Source organism: Centropristis striata, chromosome 3 (assembly GCF_030273125.1).
Source record: "Centropristis striata isolate RG_2023a ecotype Rhode Island chromosome 3, C.striata_1.0, whole genome shotgun sequence".
Taxonomy (NCBI): domain Eukaryota; kingdom Metazoa; phylum Chordata; class Actinopteri; order Perciformes; family Serranidae; genus Centropristis; species Centropristis striata.
Genome location: NC_081519.1, coordinates 22,753,653 through 22,762,503, shown reverse-complemented (window position 1 = coordinate 22,762,503; position 8,851 = coordinate 22,753,653).

Genomic DNA, 8,851 nt, shown 5'->3' with positions numbered 1-8,851 from the left:
TAGATAGTTATTAAAAGTCCTGCAGCTTCTGTTAAAAAAAGACAACCACCCTCCAAACCCTTCAGTCGTTTGAAACACAGACTGTATATAAATAATGGACGTCGTCACGGTGAAGCCCCCCGTTGGTTTGTGGATGTTTGAAGCATCAAGTTTGGTGTTACGTCTGTCTCCATCTTTGTTAGTTGAAACCAGAAGAGATCATATCTGGACTGTGGAGCAGCGAGGACGGGTGGATCTAAAAATGAACTAAACTTATACTTACCGGAGGAAGTGAGCAGCGACTCCTTGTCTTTTAGTCTGACCAAATGCTGAACAAGACATTTTTAAATGAACAAAATGTTGAAATGAACTGTGATAAAGTGAAAACATTGTGAAAGGGTCAAAGTTCTGAGCCAGCAACATTATTGAGACCATAATGTTGCCACGAGACATTTTTCTGAGGTAATAAATCAAGTGAGAAGTTGCCTCATTTTGTATTGCAATAGAGAGGACTGGACAGTGGCGCCCCCTGGATTTTTGAAAGATTGCAGTGTGAAGGCACTTCTGGGGTTGTGGTTTAGAAGTGACCTGCTCGTCCTTGTAGTAAGTTCAGAAAGCTGTTTGTCAGCACAATAAATGAGCTGCTACATTAAAGCTTACAGTAAGGCGCTCACCTCTAGTGGCCGTAGTAATTATTACAGAAGTGAAGGAGGAAGTGAAATGATGTTTCTTCTTCTCTAAACAATCACTGGTCCTTTAATGGAGCGATAAGGACCTTCTGCACATACAGCAGGTGGAACAGCAACTATTCCAGGTGATGGAGTCAGATAAAAACTCGTTTAGGCTCTTTAATGAGCTGAAAACTGTTGAGAGCGTTGAAAGAAACAGGATCTGAAGTTATAAGGAGTACTTAATGTGTTTTTAACTAAGTAACAGTTAATGAGGAGGTTTCCTGCTGATTAACTATGACAGGGAGGCTTTAATGCCTCATGCTTTATTGCCTATACCAAATACAGACACGTAAGGACTTACTAATTTTTTTTTTTAAAGGGAGTTTAGCATAATGTCTGCCACCAAGAGCAGAAAAGGAAATAAACTGAAATGGAATCTAGTTGTAGTATTGCAAATAGTGACCATGCACAATCCCCAGTCTTTGCAAAATGTTATAATCTGTAAATAAAACCAAACCTTGCTGAGTCCCTCTCAATCTTTAAGAAGAGACTGAAGACCCAGCTCTTTACTGAACACCTTAATAAACAATCAACACACATAATAATGAATTATTGAATAAAAAAATAAGATAAAAAAAAAATGTTTGCACTGTCCTCAAGCACTACCTAAAAGAACTTATGTCCTAAAAGCACTTACCCCCAATAGGATTAATTGACTCGTGTTGTTTCTTGGCTTCATCTTTGCTTGTGTTGGATTACCTCTCAACTGTACGTCACTCTGGATGAAAGCGTCTGTTAAATGACATTGTAGAATTGTAGAATTTTATATAATTCCAAACAGATTTATGGACGGCCACCAGTAAAGAGGGAACTCTGCTGCTTCTGTCTCTCTGTGTGTTTTGATTTGACTGAGTTATGACATGAGAAAGAAATTAATAATGGAATCATATATCCATACTGGGTTGCACACCTACAGTTTATTACTGGCAGCTGACAGATGGAACCTTTTGAAAGCAGCAGTGATGAAACACAGGTATTGTCTTGTGAGTGACATATGCAAAGCAGGAGAAGGCCATTGTGGAGTAATGTGTTGACAGCATAAATGCTGCTGTTCACAAAAATGTATTTCTTATTTGGCATTAAAAGATTTGTGTCAAAATTGACTTTTCCTCTTCCAGCTTTTAGCCGTTATTAGACAGATCAGGGTGACGTGCAGCATAATGTTCAACATGCTGCACGTCACACACACACACACACACACACACACACACACACATTCAGTAAACACCGTGAGAGAAGGCGTCTCAGTCAGAGGTGTGACTAAAGTGTCTCTCAGGGCTGCAGCTGGACACAAACACCTGCAACCTGAGCGTAATGGCTTCTGAGTGCAAACAGCTGCAGGCAGTGACCGCAGTGACAGGATGATGATACACAACGTTAGCTGCATGAGCATATAAGGATATTTAACGGTGGGCTAGGGGAAAAAACAGAATAATGGATGTTTAGTCAGTGGAATCAGGCGGAACTAATTCCACCTGCTCAGAGTTTTGGGCTGGTACCATTTTGCTGTGATCACTGAGCACTCATTATCTTCTGATAAACTGAGGACATTATCTACTGCACAGAGTCCTCACAGGGGATTAATCATCCATACCTCTTCCATATTATAATCGGTGGTGGAATGTAACTAAGTACACTTACTCAAGTAGTGTACTTAAGTACAATTTTTGGGGTTGTACTTTACTTAAGTATTCCCATTTTATGTAATTTTATACTTCTACTCCATTTCATTTAGCTAACAGCTTTAGTGACTTTTCAGGTTGAGATTTAACATAAAAACACAATCAATTTAAAGTGATTAGACATTTAATTAAACCTCATAACAGTATAGTTAAAATGAGCCATACCTGATTACATATTTTGCATCAATAATAATAATGACCAAAATAATACACAGCACAACTATAAAGAGATGGTAAATAACCAAAAAGAGAAGCATAATGACACAAACTATCAAAAGAAGACACAGAATGACCACAAAGAGACACAGATGACAACCAAGACGAGCAAACAACCACAAAGAGATGTAAAACATTACAAAACAACCAAAAATTACACCAAATTACAAAAAAGACACAAAATTACCAGAAAAAGACACAAAATTATATTACCAAGAAAAGACACCAGATTACCAAAAAGACACAAAATTACCAGAAAAAGACACCAGATTACCAAAAAAAGAAAAATGACACCAAAGGGACACAAAATTACCAGAAAAAGACACCAGAATACCAAAAAGATACAAAATTACAAAAAGACACCAATTTATCAAAAAAGACACAAAAAGACCAAAATAGACACAAAATGACTACGAAGAGTTGCACACAATCACAAAGAGATGCAAAAATGACACAAAATGTTAATTGTTAATAACAATACAATCTGCATAACAAGTACTTTTGATACATTAAGTACATTTTGATACTTTTACTTCAGTGAGTTTTGAATAAAGGACTTTTTCAGTAGACAAGTAATATTACAGTGTGGTATGAGTACTTTCATTAAGTAAGAGATCTGAATACTTTTTCCACCACTGACAGTATTTGTGTAGCCTTTAAACTCTCTTAATTCATTTGACATATACACTACTGGTCAAAAGTTTTAGAACACACCAACTTTTCCAGAATTTAATTGAAAATGATGTAGTTTAATGTCTCAGTGTACTCTGAAATTAATGCACATTTGCAACATTTAAAATTCTTGATTGAGCATGATAGTGTTTTGAAAGTTAAAAAAAAAAGATTCAAAATCACATTTTATGTTGGACTAAAGGACTAAAAAAAGACACAAAATGACAAAAAAAAGACAAAATGACTAAAAAAAGACACAAAAAGACACGAAAAGAATTCAAAAATGGACAAAATAGCCCAAGACTCCATAGAGTTAAGTTGTTAACCCATTTCCTGTTCCCTGAAAAAGGCCTACTTGTATAATTCTGAAATGTACATTATTTTTCAGTTTTGGTTAAGCTTACCTTTTTTTATTTACCTCTGGCAGTTCACCACTCACCTTCCTTTCAAGCTCTTCATTTGACTTGAACTGCTTGAATTTCAATAACAAACTGGAAAAATTGGGGTGTTCCAAAACTTTTGACCGGTAGTGTATGTCTGCCCTTATGGATGTTTTTTGTGTTAAATGTGTCATTATGTGAACCGATGACATGATCAATGCTCTATCAATAGTTCTCTGAACCCACAGGATCTATGTTAAACAGCTGCTTGTGCCAGAGGTTTCACTGAGATAATAACTGGCTGCGTAGGCGTCACCTTCACAAATGATTTATTACTGAAAGAACTGAAGTTTGTTCTCAGACAAGTAAAGCAGAGTTGATCTCCAGAATATCAACTAAACATTTAAATATCTTGCACCAGTTTATAAAAACCCAGACCTTCCCTGATACTTTCTGGTGAAGTTCCACCTTGTTTTCTAAAAATATAAATTTCTTCTCAGTTACAAAGTTGTCTTATTACTTTAAATGTGGTGCACTTAACCTCCATGATCTCATGTGTAGCTGCTCTTACTGCAAACTGGAATATTTCCACCAGAGCAAGCTTAAGCTGCTTCTGATGAGTATGAACCTTAATTTGTATCACTGGTGGCCGTTTTGTATTCACACCTTCACACCAGGAAATCATTATATACATGAAAATATGAGAGTATATATATGAAAATATGAGAATATATATTAAAAGTCTGAGAATATATATTGAAACTTGAAAATATATATTAAAACCTTTGGTTTAAACCATTAATATCTATATATATAGTATTATAACATAACTATCATGTTTCCAGAGTCATCAGTTTGAACTTCTTTAAATCACATTAAAGTGATGATTGTTGGGAGCACCTCCGTATATGCAGACAGCAGAAGGAGTGACACTGCAGGAAGGTTTGAGAAGTTTCCATTGACATTTTGAGAAACATTTTGATGCTTTTTGTCTGAATCCGTCCTGTGAACCCACGCTGCACCCAGACATCAGCCTGTCAGACAGCGCTCAGGGCCACAGGGGCTCTGTGAGTGATACTCAAAGGAGTTTCAGTGCAGGATTCCTGAAAGGAGCACCGGTGCTGCACATCTAACCCATGCATAATCAATGGCTCCATTTAGACAAGATTTAGTACATTATGCATATAGCTTTAGTAAGCAGTAGTTACAGATTATATCTTTGAGTCTGAGTCTTTGGCCTCCTTCAGGTTCCACAGTGAGATCTTCCCGCTGGTTAGAGAGATTGGACTGTTTCCTGAAAGGTTACAGTTCCAATCTCCTCCGCAGCTGTATGATGAATCGCTCCGTCCTTGACTCTGAGACTACACCCCTACCTGCTCACTTATTGTACCGCAGTCATCCTGCTGAACAGTGTCAGCTAAATGTCATCTATTAAGTGTTCAGAGAGAAGCCAGCAGCTCCAGCCCGCTGTAGCTCTGTGTCGGCGCCTGGATCCCTCACAGAGCAACGACACAATGTAAAGGTCATCAGCCGAAACGATCCATACCGCCCGGCCACGAGGGAATCAGGGCTAATATTTGTTCTCCTTTTGAGATGCACTAACCTGTAAATCATCCACGGCTTCAGTAAATCACCCTTCAAAGGGACGAAAAGAGAGAACAGATTTAACAGGACACTATCTGGCTCACATCAAATAATACACAGGACATTTGACACTGAGAGAGACTTTAAAGAGACCTGGTGATCCATCACTGCTCTATGACTTTACACCACAAAGAGACAAACTCAATGGATCTAAAGAGAGAGCGGGTTCAGCATCAAACGGACACATTATCGCATTATTTGAATCCTTTTCCAGGATGAAAAAGGACCAACAAACTGTCTTTTTTTTTCTTTTCTTAACCCTCGGAACCCCAGGTGGTTGCTCTTTTTACATTTCACTCACTGTGGCCTTGTATTTCAATGCAATATATATAAGTCTCTGGAATCAGCACAAATATGTCTTTGTGCAGAATAACACAGTTATAAAGTTTAATATATCTTCGTTTAATATTTCCTATTTTATTTATATATAAACACTTTTCCAAGTGCCCACAAAAAAAAACAGTTTTCTCCACATATTGTCCATATTAAAGTGTTATGTTTCCAGCCTCTCCTGTCCTGTCCTCTCTGGTCTGTGTAAACAGCCTCTCCTCTTTGTCCTCTCCTCTCGGCTCTGTGTAAACAGACTCTGCTGTCCTGTCCTCTCCTCTCAGCTCTGTGTAAACAGATTTTCAGTGAATATTTGTCACGTGACCGTTGGTCTCAGCAGAATCAATCATGTCTTCACAGTGTCTCTGAGGAGCAGAATTGAATGTTTTTAACAGGATCTGGTTAGTGCAAATGCTTCATTTTAAATGACACATGTAGAATAAAGAGATTCTGACACAAATATCAACATTTTAAGCTTAGTTTCAGAACAGATGATCCATCCGAGGACCTTCAGAAAGTTCATATTTTAATGATAATGCCTGTTTTCATAGTTTCTCTCCATGATAAACTATATTTTGGCGATCTTTTAAAGGAGAGTGCTGGATATGACTTGATTCTGATTTTGGAACTTGTTGAATTTGACACTTAATTACAAATGCAGACCCTGTTCCACTCAGCCTGTATAAATCACTGCTGTCTCTGGCATGTAATAAATCCCCCATCAGTGGTCAGAGGAGGATCTCCGTTTAAAGGTGGTCACATTCCTGCAGCTAACCTCATATCATGAGATAGCCGCTGATGCAGAGCGACCCTTGGGCTGTGTTACATGGACCATGCCTCCGCTTGCCTCTAATTTGCTGCTTATCAGGTCTCCGGTGCACCTTCAGCTGCCTGCGAGCTGTCCCGTATCTGTTAGCTGGCTAACAGGCGGGACACGAGGCAGAGCAGATAAGATGCATAGCACCCGGGGGAGGGTCCCAATCGGCCTGGATGGCCTTTTGCAGGCCACTTGTGTATTTGTGCATGTGTGTGTGCACAACCCTCATTTGACCAAATGGACTTTAGGTGTTAATGTGTTCTGCTGACCTCATGATAATTGTATTTCTGTGCACGCTGTGTGTGTGTGTGTGTTTTCATCGAACATGGCAGTGTGAGCAGACTATCACACTGTCGGCCCTGCATCAGATATATTTGGCTCCGGGTCACGGCACCAGCTGATCTCTGCTTTACAGAGACACAGTGTGGACAGTTGTCAGTAACAGTGATTTATTACCCAGAGTGCAGTTCTCGGCTGCTACACTGCATCCCTTTAACGGGATATCAGTTTATTGTTTCTGCTCTCTATTGGATTCCATGGCATTTTATTTTCACGACATTCAATGGATCCACACGGAGAAATGGAGAAAAAAAATCAATAATAGAAAGTATCACAGCAGAGCTCACACATCCTGCACCACAGTGATTTATTTTTATAGCAAACTGAATCCAAGAGAATTCTTTAACGCTGACCATAATGTACTTAACTGTCGCCACTGTCAACAAACAAATAACGTTTATTATAAACCGATCAATTCATTTAAAAACCATAAGGATGGCTCTGCTGCAGAGCTGCTCCAAAGCTCTGTTTGCATCTCAGCATAAAGAGTTAAAGTCCCAGCAAGTCTCGCTAATAAATTAAACCCAACAGAAAGTGCATCAGCCCACGCTGCTAAAAATCCACATTTACAGCAGTTTGACCTCCTGAGCTAAATTTTCTCCTCAGGTTATTAAAGCAGCTGCAAGAAAACATTTAAACTTTTCACAGAAACAATTGAACTAAACACCACAGTTACATAATCATTTATTGAATAAATAATGAGTGGAAGTGCTGAACTTGTTTCCGCATGCTGCAGTAACACTACAAGCAGCGGCATGATCGATGAGGTGTTTGTTCTTTGGAACGTTATTGGCTGCAGCACTCATACATATCGCCACACCTCTGTGTGTGTGTGTGTGTGTGTGTGTGTGTGTGTGTGTGTGTGTGTGTGTGTGTGAGTGTGTGTGTGTTCTGGTGTTTTCTGCCTCCAGGTAGGTGACTAAGCAAACTCGATGTGCCATGCATGTTGGCGGCCTGCAGGTTTCTCCTGGGAAAGGAAACCCAGAGTGGTGAGAGCGGAGGAGGGAATCTGTACCAACAGGAAGTTTCCTCTCATCAGAGCGTGATGCAGCTGCAGGTCGGGGTGTGAGGTGGTGGCGGTCGGTGGTTTGGGGGAGCCACCGGCGTCCTTGGTGTCCCTGCTGTTACCCACACACAGGAGCAAACTCTCCCTGAACAGCAGGAGGAACTCACAAGTGGAGGCGTGTGCTCCCTGTCACAGCGGATAAATCAGCTCTTTGGGTTTGTGGCTCCAGGATCAAAACTGACAGACATCTGGCATGGAAGGAATAATTCACTATGTTGGGAAATACCATTCCCTCGTTCCTTACTCTCTGTTATAAAGCATTTCTCCAAAATCTCAAGTGTATGGTGTGTCAGGTGAGACTGGAAGAAGTCAGCCACCCTGGCTTCATCCTATGAATCCCACTTCTAGTTGTAGTTAGTGTAAGGCTCAGACCTTGTGTTCCTAATGTTAGAATACACTATAAAAAAAGTTATTTCCCAGAAAATAAATGAATTATTTAATTAATTCTATGTAAAAATGCATAAAAAAACAACTTGCTGAATGTAAAATGAATGCAACTGTCTGTATTCTGATAAGAAGAAGTTTATATTTTGAGAAATAAATATGTTGAATTGAAAAAAATAGATTTTATTATTAAACAATTTAACATTTAGTACCTCATAAACAAATGCAAAAGTAACGAAAATTGGTACCGTTGAGTACCGGTACCGATTCCCAGGTACCGGGTATCGGTACCGTATCGGTTCAAATGTGAAAGGTACCCATCCCTAATTATATTATATATACTGTATATAATTTGTATGTTTAAATTATATATATATTTACTGTATAGTATCTGTATTTTTAAATACATTTGTAAGTAGCATAAAATACACTAATAGTGATTCTTTGGCCCTGTATATATTACAAAGATTACATGTTTATCTTTTTTTTTTAATATTTCATTTATTCTACTAGAAATTAACATTTCAATGGTTTTACATAAACATATCACATTTTATTTATTATGTTACTTAGTGTTACTATTTCGTTTTGTATCATCATTTTTAAATGTAAAT